Here is a 14,776-nt window from a genome sequence, read left to right on the forward strand (position 1 = left end):
TATGTACTCAAAATATAATCATTCACAGAAATTTCTTCATGCATCTGTTTGTATGATGATGCAGTCACCACCACCGTTGTCACCGAAAATGGTTTCATTTCTCATTGAATAGCATTCTGTGAGAAGAAACAAAAGGAGGTTTCCTTACACATGTATGTAAGTAAGTAAAATATCTCTTTTACAGGGAAGCTTACAGGTCTATTCAACTTTGGTCAATTTCTTTTTCATCAGATAGAAACTACATTTGCTCCTAACAATTATTAGCTTTATTAAGTGGAATTGTTTCATGTTTTCTTTGTTAACTTATGCCAGTGTACCAACTGACCAGACTTAAGGGCATGTGTTAATTATTGAAAACATACTTTCCCCCTTTTTTTTCCTTTGAGTCCTTCTTAGATTGTTTCAGTGCAATAAAATCTCCTCTCTTCTTCTCTTTCCCTTCATGGAAGAGAAATTAATAGTTGAGAAGACCTAAAAAATATCTATCTAGACCACGAGTTTACATAAGAGTATGAACTGTTTCAACTTTTGATTGTCTCAAAACTGTCAGTAATGTGGGACAGAGCATTTTATAAATACTTTGATATGTGCATGCATTGGTATTTGTCAATAATACAAATTAAAACAGGTTAGTCAAATCTGATAGCAAGAACAAGGAATGCATAGACATGAACGTTAAATAAGTCTGAGAACAAGGCCGGCCATCTATATTTAGAAGAATAGACAGAACAATAAGTAGGTCTGTGAGCTCTTGCAACACATGTACCTCCTTGTTTCAGGATGGAAAACATGATTTTTTGTTTGCATTACAGCTGTTGGGCAATTTCTGAAATTCTGCTCATACTGACAAACATTCAAGGAATGTTTAATTATGTGTAGGTTGGATGAGAATATTTGTAATCCCGTCCTTTTCAGCCTTGGGAGAATATCTCTGTTTTATCTTTTTTTGCTGTCTTTTTCTTCTTTTCTTTTGAAACTCAAGAAGGTGTCTAATTTGATTAATGATACAGAATAAATAGTACTAAATGGGAGTAAAATATGTTTGTCAGGGCAATGTCTCCTTTCATTTTGTTACTTCACACCAGCATTATTCTGGCCCATGCTAAAAATCAGAGCGTAGATATCACTTCTACTTGTTCTTATGAGTTTTTTGGCTGTTAAGATGATTAATCAGTTTGTTATTAATGTAACTCCAGTTCCTTATTCTCATCTATTCCCCAAACACTCATCCATTCAAAGCACAAAAAGCATTAAGTAGTTTATGTGCAAAGACTGAAGGACTGTTGTTCTGCCAGATGTGTGTTCTGCTGTCTCCCATTCTGGCTGTGAATTTCCACACTAAGTTTTCCTATATTTCCTAATTTGTAATTAATGAAATGTAGTTGTGTATTAAGCAGACTTCTTGGTTAACTTCCAACAAAAAAGGGGTACAGGATGTTTATGTGTTTTACTGGCAACAAGTATGCTGATATGGAAACTTTCCCAATATCAGAGCTGGCTGAAAAAGTCCTTAACTGCTATGGTGCTTTATAACCAAAAGATGCTACAGGAGAGAGAGAAATGTGCCCAACACAGTCAAACACTTGCCAGTTAAAGTTTGGATTGTTATCCACATCTCTGTGGTAGATTTATTCTATTATGTCTTCAATTTAGACCTTTTCAGAGCATGTCCTGTTGAGAAATTGTTGTAAAAATGAATGTTTTCTCTCTTCCAATTGAGCTGTTTCATCAGGATGAAAAAATGTTGTATTCTCAGGAGTAGTAAATTATAGAATATAGAAGTATTAAAGTCTGCCTTCCAGGAACAATAATTATTTTGCAAAGAATTCCATATTAATTCTGGAGGAGCTAAAATACTTCCATCAGTGACTACTGTTTATCAGCCCCTGCAGAAACACCCTTAACAAAGCTGTGTTCCTTCTTATGTTTATCCACACAGCCATGCATTAGGCATGTCTACCTCAGGCAATTTAATAGTTCCCATTTTTCTTGTTATGAACTTTTTGTCGAAGGTAACATCAGCAGAACAATGAGAGTGGCCATGCCATTGGCCAGGCTGGGACTTGGACTCAATATTGAGATCCCTTCCAACCCCTGTGATTCTGTGGAAGGTTTGTATTTAATTTGCAGCCTTAATATGCATGATAAGCTCCCAGCTGGCTGCTTTTAAGTACTGTTTACTACAGATCTGCTTGAAGAGAATTTTGTTAAGTGATGTTCCACCCTACTTCCAATGTATTGAGTGCACAGCACTTACTGAACTACAAAGTTCTGTCATCACCCCCAGTTACTGACACAAAATCATTGTGGTGAGGTGTGGCCCTGTTTATAAAGGGTGGAAATCGGGTCATTGTCTCTCTTGTTTACTGATCTGTTTAAACTTTGGTTTCCATGAGTACCCATGCTTGAGATTTGCTTTTTGTTTGGCTTCTTTTTTTTTCTTCTTCTTTTTTTTTTTTTTTTTTTTTTTTTTTTTTTTTTTTTTTTTCCCCATCTAAAAAGTAACTCCATAGGAAAAAGAAAAGGAAAAAGAAAAAAAAGAAGCTCCAAACTCCATAACTTCAGCTGACTTTGACTTTGGGGATTGTCCAAGCATGCAGTCCTGCCACTGCGAACCTACTGCTATTGAAACTGAGAAACGACATTTTTGTGTGACCTCTTGTGAACCCAGCTGTTTCTGTCTCTTCCCACTTTAGGGTTGAATATAGATAGCACTAAGGGCTGCCTCTGCTTCCCTGTTTAGCACTGTGAGCACAATGATCTTTATCTTCTACAGTGGATCACCTCTGTGCATCAAGCACTGCCTCAATTTTACTTGTCTCCTTTCGGATTTCACTTCCCTCTGGTGATGACATAAAGGCAGAAGACAGTCTGTTCCCTTAGTTTTCTTTAGTGGAAATATCTGCTTTAGTCTCTCAAAGTGAAGCAATGACATTTATAAACAACACCAGGGGTTCATGTCTGTCCATCCTGAAACTTTCCTAAACGTATTTTCCAGAAACTGCATCCCACAACTCTCACATGAGTTTATTGTAGTCCAGGTTTAGAGATGAAGAAACACTGGTGATCAGAATACTTCTGCCTTGGTTCAAATGAGTCTATATGTTACATTAAATGAACTATTAAAAAACAGGAACAGAAACTGACCTATGTATTTACACCACGAATCATGAATCAGTTAAATATTTCTGGCATAACAAAAAGGAACACAATGAGAATCTTTTTGTCCTAAGGGGAAAAGAACATGTGCATTGTAATTGTTTTTAACATTTTTTTGCCACCATTCCTCTATTTCTGGTTTTGATTTGGATGACCTTGCTTTGACATTGTATTTATGTCAGACATCACAGCCTACAGAAAGTATTTCATATGTCTGAAGACTCTGGCAACTGTTCTCATTAGAGAGACTGAACATTTTGGTGTTGCTCACTTGCTATTGGTCAGTAAATTAGTGCCTCTCTGAGCTGTGGGAGAGATGATATGTATGTATAGGGATGAAAACAACACATAAGCAATGTAATAGATGAGCTACACAGTTGCTAAAATGGTTGTCACAATGTATAATGCATTTGCTACTCCAAAATGAAAGCTGGATCACTCATTCTTTGAATGCCTCTTCTGAGGAGGAATAGTTTTCTTGCTGAAATAACTTCTAAGTGTTAATAAGTGTCCTCTGTTTTTTCAGTGGAACACAATAATACAGAATTGGCTGTTTTTCTCCAAGATTTACACCTGGGAAAAATGGAGATAGAATATCAGTAAGAGCTGGGGCTCTCTGAAAAGGAGGCAAGGTATCTGTCAGCAGGAAAAGAACTTTGTGCTGTGGTATATGGTGTATGTATTCTCATAGAAAACTGGACACCTTCCTCAAGGAGAGTGGAAGGAGGGCCCTCGTTACTAAAGAGAGCCCGGAAAACACCATTGTCTTGCTCTTCTGTTCTGTTGGATATAAGGAACTAAGATTCACTTCAGTGTGGCCCCTGAGAAAATTTGTTCTTTCATCTTGGTGTGAATTACTGAGATAATGTATTTCTGAATAGAAATGGTCACTCAGGAATGCAAATTCCAGGGTTTAAGTGTACACATATGCAATTAGGACAAAACTGCAGGCTTTTATGTCAAAATATTAGTGAACAGACAAAACAAGAAACATCAAAGAACTGTTAAAGTCAACAAAGAAATCCTAAGTGTTGGTCTTGTCCTCTTCTGTTTGATACAGCTTTGGAAAACAGCAAATAAACTACAGAAGGAGAAAGGTGCTGTGGCCTTGGGAGGCCAGCTGGATCTGAGCAGTGGTGGTGAGCTGAGAGGAATAAGTGGCATTCTTCTGATTCTTTCAGTTTTGCATGAAGAAGGAGTCAAATCTGACCATGTGGTTCTGGTTGATAAGGAATGCAATAGTGTTATCACGACAGAAAAGGAAGCTTTAGAATAATCATTCCTTTTCTTCCCTTTCCCTTTTCTTCTACTGTTCTGTTACTCTGAAATGCCATTTTATTTATTTTCACTACCTCTGAAGTGTTTTCTTCATTCATTTACTTTCCTTTTCCTAATTCTGTATCACATAAAACCTATCAAGAGTTCTTAGTTCCTAGAGACTTGATAGGCACCTCAGATGAGCCTCTACCCTGTATGTGTATTTTTGCTGATAGGAGTTCTTCCAGGTACTTACTGGGAGTGATAAATACTCTGTGTTATTTTATCCATTATGTTCTGTAACAGCTCCTTCTTTATTCTCTTCTTGTACTTGTTATACCATGTCTAAGGTTTAGACCATAATAATATTTAGGGAGTGCCTTAATCTGTACTGAAAGGTGCATTGAAAAAGCTATGGTTCTTCACATACATTTTGTAAGTGCGTCCCATTTTGGCATCTATAGCATTATTTCTACATGTGTCATCTCCTGTCTGCATCATAACTATTGTGAAATCTAAAAGTGACCAGAAGCAATGAGATGTGCAATTTAGGTACAATATTTTGCAAGTTCTAGGTTTGATTAAGTTATTTTTATATACTATTTTTAATACACAGCCTAATCCAACTTATAATTGTGCTTTTAAAGCCTGATATTCTTCCCCAAAAATATTTTCCGAGTCTTGCCAAGGAAAAAAAGATTGAAAGATTGCAACACAGAATGTATCTGATTCTTCTTTCTGTGTGTACTTAGGAAACGCCAAACTTGGTCCTGAAAAAGAAGTTGTTAGGAATAGCCCTGGTGACTGCAAACCTCCGGCATGAACTGATCAAAGTAATGAGCCTTGGTCTGTTAAAATCAGGAGGGATGATTCTGTTCCCATCAGCAGGAAAGTATTATGGAAGCCTGGCAGCATCTGTAAGTTTTTAAATGTTTTTGCAAGTCATGTTGTGCTGTTAGGAATCCTGCACACTTGTAGTTAAACTTGGAAAGATGGGGAATGCCGCTGTTGCTTTAATAATTTATGTGGCTCCTGTAAACGGTTTATATTTGCAAGCCAGCTTAGCATGCTTGATTTACTACTAAGATTCACTGTTCTCATTGTTTCACATATCCTGGCACAGGGACCAGTCACTTGTCTCATGTATTAGTCTGCTGCTCTATATCCAGCTCGTGAACTGGTAATCCTAGTAAAGGCTATGAAATGTTGGGTTTTTTTTTAAATAGTTTATTAAAAGAAAAAAACAAAAAAAAACAAAAAAAAGAAACCACAAACCAGCAACCCATGTTTGTCTTCATAAAGTAGTAAAGAAGAACTACATTTTGATATATTTTTCACTTAAATAGCAGTAAATCTAATAATAATTTGCTGATAGAAATTGCTGTAAATTAATTAAGCCTTGCTGTGCTTAATTCAAATTATGTTCAAATTTATCGAGAGGAATGTCGGTCAGAGGCAGCTCTTTGTGCTTTAAAGGTAGAGAAACAGAGACAGGGTTAGCAGCTACCCTATCTATTTTGATCACACATGTTGAATTTCTATGACGTGTAACATTTCAGAGTGGGAAATAGATTTAGTTACACAAAATTAACAAATTGGAAATAGAGAGGAAGCGTTGCATGTATTGAAAATCCAGAACTTTAGGGATCACAGCTATGAATCTCCAGTGAGTGTTCCCTCTGCGTTCATCCATTTTCTGTTTTCAGATGGGTTGGGCAGAATAGAGGACCAGCTCAGCGTTACTGCCTTTGTAGCACCAGCTCCACTCCTACAGCTGGAAAACTTCCAGCTGGAGCTTCAGCCTTCCTTGCATCTGAGACCAACATAGCAGAAAAGAGAAGTAGCGTATTGCAAAAGCAGTGTCTGTGCTGAATCCACGAGGATTCACTTAGGCTTTTGGGTGTGCTGGGTTATACACACTAGCCCTGAAAAGGCACGTGAAAGCATGAGCTTTGCTGATTTTGTTGACAATTACTGCAGCGATTTTGATAAATTTTGCATTTATTTTTGGATCAAGCATAATACTTGAAGTTAACAATATCTGTGCGGTACCACCTTCATTCTTTGAATCACTTGCAGGCTGGGAAAAAGAAGCAAGCTTGTGAGAGCAGTTATTTCAAGGGCAGTTTTCTTTCAGTATAGTTTGTAATCACTTGGTGGTTTAAGATATGCATTTCAGCGTAGGATGGCTAGGTGGCATCTGGAACTGTACAGAGCTTTTCTTCTGTAACTAGTATTTCTACATCTATATGCTGTCCAGTGGTGCAAAAAATGGAAAACGGGCAACTAAAAGCACAGGAATGAAAAAAAAAACACCTCAGCGTTAGAGTTGTGTTTGTTATCGTCCATTAACCATAGTGTTCTCTTGCTTGCGGCTAGAAGCAGTTTGTTGGTAACAGATGGAATCTTGCAGTGGTCTTAATATGCTTTTCCAAATGTTATTCTCATGTCTTCCTGTGTTGTCCTAATCTTCAGCAGTATCCTGAATAATTATCCTGAATAGTATTTTTCTATATTTTCTGTAAAAAGTGCTGAGGTACATCATTTACCTCAACTGCCTGAACAGCACCAAGGTCTAAAGATGAAATGGCCACTGGAGGTTTCATGGACGTGAAGGGAAATTTGGGAAGGGAAGATGAAACTTGCGAGTGAGATTCAAAGAGGAGATGAAATATGATGAGTGTCAGGCAAAGTAAATGATAATTCCAGCAGCCTTGTGGATACACTGGAGAACAAGGCAATTTCAGGAAGGAAGAGGAGGCAGTGAGATGGAATGAGTTTTTTCAATGTGAAGAGAAAATGATGTTTTTATAACAGTGTATATTTTGAAGCATCCTGGCCCTTGGAAATTAATTTGTGCTGCAGGTTATGCTGATTATTCCTAGAGATGTGCAGGGTGGGAGAAGGGATGTTATTTTTTAGTGCCAGTAAGTTCCTCAAATAAGTGTTGTAGTACTTAAGTAATTAATGCCAAATGTGTCATCATGCTTTACTCACTGAAAATGATTTAGAATAGATGCCTGCTTTCTCAGTGAATAAAATACCATTTCACCCTAATTAGGTTCATTTTTACTGAGGAGAGTGGTTAAATTACGTTAACAATAACTTCTTCAATATTGCTACAAAGAGAATGTGGTATATAATAAACTCTAAGGAAAACAAAAACAAAAGAGGAGAAAGCCATCTGCAGTGGATTTAGTTGTTTGTTGCATGACCAAAAAGTAAAGCAAGTTCTGCTGAGCAGTGAGCAGTGCAGGTATTCAGTGTGCTGCTGTCTTCAGCTGGGTGTTATGTGTGGCAGTGGTTGCGTGCAAACATTTCCCATCATGGTTAATACCAGGGCAGCTCATGGTAGGAGCTCCACTGTAGATAAACCTTCTCCGGCTGTGCATATGCTTACTTTGTCTTTGAGATGCACTGTAAGCTAGTGAAGCATGTGCAGTTGCATTCCTACATTGGTTTGTACAAGATTTGGCTTTGTGGGGATTGCCAAGATGGGTAATGAGAAAGAGCTGCGGTATGTGGAAGATTTTTGTTTCGTATTTCAGATCAGTCTGATGTGGTAACATCATCTTTAGAATAAAAAAGCGAGGCTGTTTATTAATCCTACACCCCTCCAGCTTTTTCTCCCTCAAAAATGAAAACTCATTCATCGCAGTCAATGATTCTTAGAAATTGTGGCAACGTGCATCAATGCATTACACATTCTCTATTGAGTGTATTGATTTAAATGTGACATTGTGGTTTGTGAAAGCATCTAGAGTCTTAGATTGTATTGACTTCATGCAATGAAGTTATCCTAGCCAAATAAGAAGCAAACATGAGTAACTTTCAAGCTTTTTTTTGGTACAAGTGCATAGAACAAACGTTTTTTTCAAGCCTTCAAAAAGCAGAACTGAGGTAGTTCATGCAATTTCTGTGTGTTCTGATCAGTTCAGTCATGTATCTTTGTGTCCACTTACCCTGGATTCATATGTTATGTTAAATTGATTTTTAAGTAGAGTTTCTGCATTCTTGATGATAATCTCAATAAATAGGGAGAGAATGGATTGGGAGGTAAAATTCCATCAGGACAGGACTTGGAGCATTATGGAAGAATACTATGGAAGAAACTTTGATGCCTTTTCTGCTTTTGTAACAAAAATACTTGGTTTCTGAGGTTATTGTGCCATGAGCTTACAGTAGCTGTTAATTCATTTGGAAATGTGAAAGCACAGACTGAATACAGCAGTTTGAAGAAATAACTGCTTACCTTAAATCTTTCATCATATTTTAAGTATGGAGATTTTAAAAAGCTGAACAGCCATAATAAAGAAAAAAATCAAGTGAATTATAGTTTAGGTTGAAAAATTATCAGCAACTACTCATTCCTTGATGTGGAACCCTTGATGGAAGCCCTTTAAAAGGGTTGGCAAAGTCTATAAAGTTATAACAAGAGACCTGTCAAGCAAGGCCCTCCATTCCTGGGGCTTCCTGCTGCCCAGGAAAAGGGATACAGGGGAGGTTGGAGGTGCCAGCAATGTAAGTGATCCTTGTGGGAGAGGAAGAGACAAATTAGTACAGGTTTTGGAATGAGAATCAAATATCTGGAAATTACTATTAAGGGATCATATAGTGTCTGAGAACAGAGGGGTCTGAGAAGACGGTTATCTGCATTATCACTTTGGCTTGAAGAAATAACATGATTTTGAAGAAAATCCCAGGGTACTGAATTGAATTGCTATGTGTGAGCTAGACAGTTCTTGGTGAAAACTAAAAAAGAATCTTCACTTTAAGTTTGTACCTCATTTGCTACACACTGTGATGGGGATGTTGTAGTCTCTACCAATGACTGGTCCTTTGGCTGATGTAAAGCCAAGTGTGTGGAGGATATTTATAATCTGTGGGTCAGAATAAATGTAATCTGAAGTGAAACCCTAAAAAACTAGATTGTGTAGGCATAAAGGCTGAGAATAAATTGTTTTGCTCTTCTGGTCTGTTTCTATTGTGCCTTCATTACTTGTGGATATAACATATGCTGACAAACTGGCAGTTTTTCAATTCTATTTTTATCTTTTATTCTTAGAATTAATCCAAACCTCTTCTTTAGTGTTTTCTGGTAGTAAAACAACAGCTACATCTGTTTCTGCAAACCAGATTAGCTGTGCACTTTCTCTTTAGCAGGAAGTCTCTGCAGAAAGATTTCTGAGTTTCCCACCCAGCCATGCATTCAGGAAGGGACACACCAAACCGCCCCTAAATTCCCGGACTTAAGTGTTTTGAAGTTTTGTCTTTGGAAAGATTAACACTCTGAGGACATTGTGTCAGGTTTCCAACACTTCTAATTCATTCTCACGCTCATCCTTCCATTTTTCCCTCACGTTCTATAGTGCAAAGGTTATTAATGTAGAGACAGAGGAGAACGAAATACCAGTAGGTAGAAATCAATCTGTCTGCACAGAAGCTGTTTTTAAAGCTGTATTTGGAATAACATTTTCCTGTAATGTGTTCAGAGGTTGTTGTTCATATGACAGAATGGTACGTGTGCACACGTGATTTCTCTCAGATGTTTCAGAGTTCAGAGAATACAGGAGCTGCTGTTACAGTTAAAATTACTGAAATGATCACCACACGATCATTTGAACATCTAAAACTCTGGTATATACCAGGAAGTGAAGCTTAAATCTGGCAAAAGCAATAGACAGAGCTGTGTATCTGGGAAGAATTTCCTTATGTTATATTTGCTTGTTATCATGGCATACATTCTACTGATTTGCATGTCTGAGAACTTTCCCCAGCAACAAAAATAACTGGAATTCTATTTTTAAAAATCAGATAAAGTGACACTTAATCTGATTGCATGGACAGCTTCTAATTCTATGCACTTCATTCAGCTCCATTAAATGTAGCATTTCCCAGTCAGACAAATAACAATGCCTCTGGTTTCCAAGGCCAAATAAATCACAAAGAGGGGTGTGTGATCTGTTTGTCTCAGAACAGAGCTGGTGTGAGCAGTTCTAACTCACATTTTATTTCCTTCTGTCTGTGGCTATGAATTGAAATACTTCAGGATATCTGATCTGTTTTCCTTAAAACCATTCATCTGAAATCTTGCAGTTGTCTTCTGCTATAGCCTTGAATTCACAATTGACAGCCATTCCCTAGCAATGCTTTATATTTATTACCATTCTGCCTTTTTTTTTTTCCCTGGCCAGACCTTTCTGGGTGACAGACAGCAGAAACATGAAGAAAAGGGAACATCTGAAGTGAACATCCTGAAATGGGGCAAACAATAGATCGTCCCAAATGACACCACAGGCAGCCAAAGCTATCCAGCTCAGGTGAGGCTGGGTTTTACTTGGCAGATCTCTTTAGAAAAATTGTATTGTAAGAAACCTATGTTAATGAGGGTTGCTGTGGAAAACAAATGGTCCCCAAAACTGTCTATGTTTTTCTGTTTAACCAAAGAAAAACCCCCAAAACTAAACCTACCTTTTTAATCTTTCAGAATTCATGTTTTGTTACCCAGTGGCACAAGCACTTCTCTCCTTTAAAGCTCTCCTCATTGTGGTTTTGAGTTAGTTTCAATAAGAAACGTATTGATTGTTCAATCAGATATTCATAAAGAAGAGTTTGTTTGAGTTTTGCCAGTTTGGTCCCTAACATCCCACATAGCAAACTTTTGTAACATATAGATAATGGAAGTGACCAGTTTCAAGGTTAAGAGCATGCTTTGTGCCTAGATTCTGTTGCTGCTTGATGCTGCTGGACCCATCAAGCCAGAATGCATGTTTAAAAAGGCAGAAATCAAAGACACCTAACCATTACTTAACGATATTAACATCGTGAGTGATGACATGATGTTACTGGGAAAATAATTAGCTCTTTTACTCCTCTCATAATTAGGTTTGCAGCCTTCAGGGAAGAGCTGTGGTAAGAAAATTGAGAAGGAGGAGGGGGAAAAAAAAGCCAACCTTGAAACTGAAAATTATGAACATGGGAAAAATAGCCATTAATTTATCAGTTTAATTAATATCTAAATATAAATGCCAACCTGTCCTCTATCCGCAGTCTAAAAACTGACTTTCCTGTTTTTGCATGCTGACACAAACTGGAAGCTGTTGAGGCAGCTGCTTGGCACACATTCTCATGGCTGTGCACTACTTCTTAGTGAATGCTCATTAGCTTAACAGAGCATGAAAGCTACCAAAATGCTACCCTCACTTCCATGATACGCTTCCACAGGTGAGCAAAATAAACAGATAAAATCATATCATAGCTCTGCCCAGCTCCTACACCTGCGGCTGGGCGTGGAATGATCAGAAGACCCTGTGGCTCTGCTCTGTAGGTTCCTGTTCACACAGATCAGATTCAAAGGACTCATGCAAGGACTGACTGAGTAGCTCAGGATGCGGTACAGAGCAGAATGATTTGCGTGGTTCCAGCAGAGCAGGGTCAGCAGCCTTGCAAGCTTGCCAAACTGTGTTTCCCTTTCCCAAATTAAAAGTTGAGTGTTCCAGGTTTCCTGGTTGATTCTGAACTGTAAATTGAGGGAGAGACAGGTGCCCCAGCTTCATCCGGGATCAAGAGAGAGCTAATCAGTGAGTATCTCAGTGCCATCAAGTTCCTACAAAGCATCTATCAGCCCATCTTTGGTGAGAGCGTTCCAGAGTCAAACTTCTATTGCAGTAGCTTGGTTTAAAAAGAAGATTTTGCTTTTCTGAAATCTGGCTGATTTAAAAACCATCTGTGAGTGGGTGTAATATCAAGAAGGGAGAATGTATGCTGTATTCAAAAATACTTTCTCACTCTGAGACATCATTCAATTATGAAAAGAAAGCACATTAATACTGATGCTCTTCTATAGTTGCATTGAAAACATCAGCACAGTTTCTTTTTCAATTTTTTGATATTTATAAGTCATCCAGGATTCATGTGACAGATACTCAGCCCATCCAGTGCCCAACACTCATATTGGCTCTGTATGAGCATCAAACAACGGCTCCCAGCATTTGGAGATACAGAGCGAATGCTATACATTGTGCTGCTGGAGTCTACGTCTAATATTAGAATAGAATGAGCAGCTTTCTTCCTGGAGGCATCAGCAAGCTTTATTTGCAACTTTTTTTCCCAGTGGTATCAGACATGTGGAATATATTACCATAAATTGCTTGTGATTAAATGTAAAGTACCAGGAGGATTTGCAATAGTTAATCCTTTTATTGCAGGGGTCTGTGAAGAGCAAATTGAGCCAAAGACTGATACAGAACTGGCTTTCATTAAAACTAATGCTTTTATATTATACTATTGTTTTGTTTGATTATGGAACATAATTTTAGAAAACATAAGCTTTAAGAATAAGATGGATAGCAATGTTTACTGGGCTTATTCTGTATAAGCCACAGGTAGCAGAAGTAATATTAGAAAAGTAAAGACCTTCAGCATCTCATAATATACTTTTACTTCATGCTGATATACTATGTGGTTACAGCCAAGAACAGAATTTCCCCCAAAATTCTACTGAAAAGCAATCTTCTCTTTATATATATTTTGATTTCAGTAAGGTTCTAGGAGTCAGCTTTGCTTTCTACTTCTCTGAAATAGATGAATTTCTGGCATCTGGAAGGATTTCCTGAGATAAAGGCGAGGCTGTGTCCAAAAGGGAAGAAAAAAAAACAACAATAAAAAAATTGTTAGCATGCAAAAGGCATTACTCTCTTTTCTGGGAAGCTGTGCTCCTTCAATTATTTTAAAGGGCACAGTCTGCTTGTAAATAAGGCCTTATGTAACATTATACACTATGCATTAATGTGACTTATCTGAAAATGGCTCACTGGAAATACTATTGGTTGGATGCCTTATGATTGCCGTAGGTAGAGACAGATGGGAAAGACAGGCTGCATGGGATGGCACTTATGTGCTGTGGTTCTCTAGGGCAGGCACTGATTTGCTTAGATTTTAGGGCAACATCTATTTCATTATTACTATTCTTACTATTTATTTCAGCTGTCATTCACTTCCAGAAATGGTTAAAGAGCAACAGCTCCTCTTGGCCACCTCTATGCATTTCAGATGTTTGCAGTTTTGGGGAGAAGCAGCTGAGCAAAAGTGGCATAAGAGCCAGAGAGTGTTTGCTCAGTGATACTCTGCTCTAAGCTGCCCCTGTTTTACTTTATAGGGCTATTTTGTGACTTGTTCTTGCTATTGAAAAGTGAAACTCAGAAATAATCCCTTTGCAATTTACTTATATTCACCTCACTGTTACTACTTACAGTTCTGAGGAGTTAAAGTTGAACAGAAAGAGAAAGCAGAGAGCAGTATGTGAGCTTAGTTTCTCATTTTGTTTATCTTTTTCTCCTCCTCCTTTAGCCAGCTGCCAAAGGAGCAGACCCCGTGATGTCTGGGATGTAAATGCAGCCGTGACTTGAGACTGGGACAAGAGGTGCTATCAAGACAGCATTCATCAGTGGCTGAGAAGGGAGGCCTGAATCACTAGCCAGTTTGCTGCATCAACACACTTGCCCAGTCCCACTGCCACAAGTTTTCTTTCCACCCATCCTCGTGGAGATGCTACAAGGGTTTAGTGGTCTGTCTGGCTACAAGAGCTTGGAGTCAAACGTCTACTCAGCATGCAGTTCTTCAAGACACAAGGTAAGCAGATCTGGCTTTCCTATCACCACTTTCCATATCACAGGACCAGAAGGCTGGTATAGGAAATGGGGAAAGAGTGTGCCCACATCCTTCCTGACAAGGGAGTGCATGGGGATTGCAAGCAATCTCTGAGCCAGGGTCTGGCTGGTCTGATTTCCCTCTCTGCATCATCTTTTTCCATCTGGAAGTTTGGTTGCAGGAGGAATTTGAGTCTTGTCTGCATCCATCCAGGACTGATGGATGGCCAGCAGATTAAGCAGAGATACTGCACAGTCTGGAGTTTCCAGATATGTTCACATTATGTGTTAGCAACAAAGGCATAATACATTTGAAGTAACTGAAATGTTTCAGGGACTTCATCACAGAAGCATATTGTGGAGCTAATACGGATATTCTTGGTATTCCAACATGATCCAGAAGCAGTGGGCCTAAGAATTTGGTAGTAAACTTGTCATCCTCACTATCCATGAAATCTTTCAAAATTCAATGCATTCTCAAGGACTGGTTCACTGAGCACAAACCCGGAGGGACATCACTGCTTAAAGGTTTTTCTGCACAGAATTCTTGTTCCATAACACATCACACATCCTTCCACTCAGGTCCACTCTGTCTCTTTGTGGGACGTGGTACATAATCAGCGTCAGTCTGCTTCAGTCAGATGGGTGTGCTAACAAGCTGAAGACAAGAGGCAAAGGAAGTATAATTGTGAGGTCTTGAGGTCCCCGGGGCT

At 38.4% G+C, this 14,776-nt stretch overlaps 1 long non-coding RNA gene across 1 annotated transcript in view; it reads left to right on the plus strand.

Annotated features, from left to right (window-relative positions):
- The first annotated feature begins 2,510 nt into the window (after positions 1-2,510).
- Positions 2,511-14,776, plus strand: part of LOC107318798 — a 41,737-nt gene continuing 29,471 nt past the window's right edge. Inside the window, exons 1-4 of the long non-coding RNA XR_004308566.1 lie at positions 2,511-4,298; positions 5,169-5,333; positions 10,611-10,736; positions 13,765-14,046. This is a non-coding gene — a long non-coding RNA (uncharacterized LOC107318798). The remainder of the gene's footprint in view (positions 4,299-5,168; positions 5,334-10,610; positions 10,737-13,764; positions 14,047-14,776) is intronic.

Source organism: Coturnix japonica, chromosome 10 (assembly GCF_001577835.2).
Source record: "Coturnix japonica isolate 7356 chromosome 10, Coturnix japonica 2.1, whole genome shotgun sequence".
Lineage (NCBI taxonomy): Eukaryota > Metazoa > Chordata > Aves > Galliformes > Phasianidae > Coturnix > Coturnix japonica.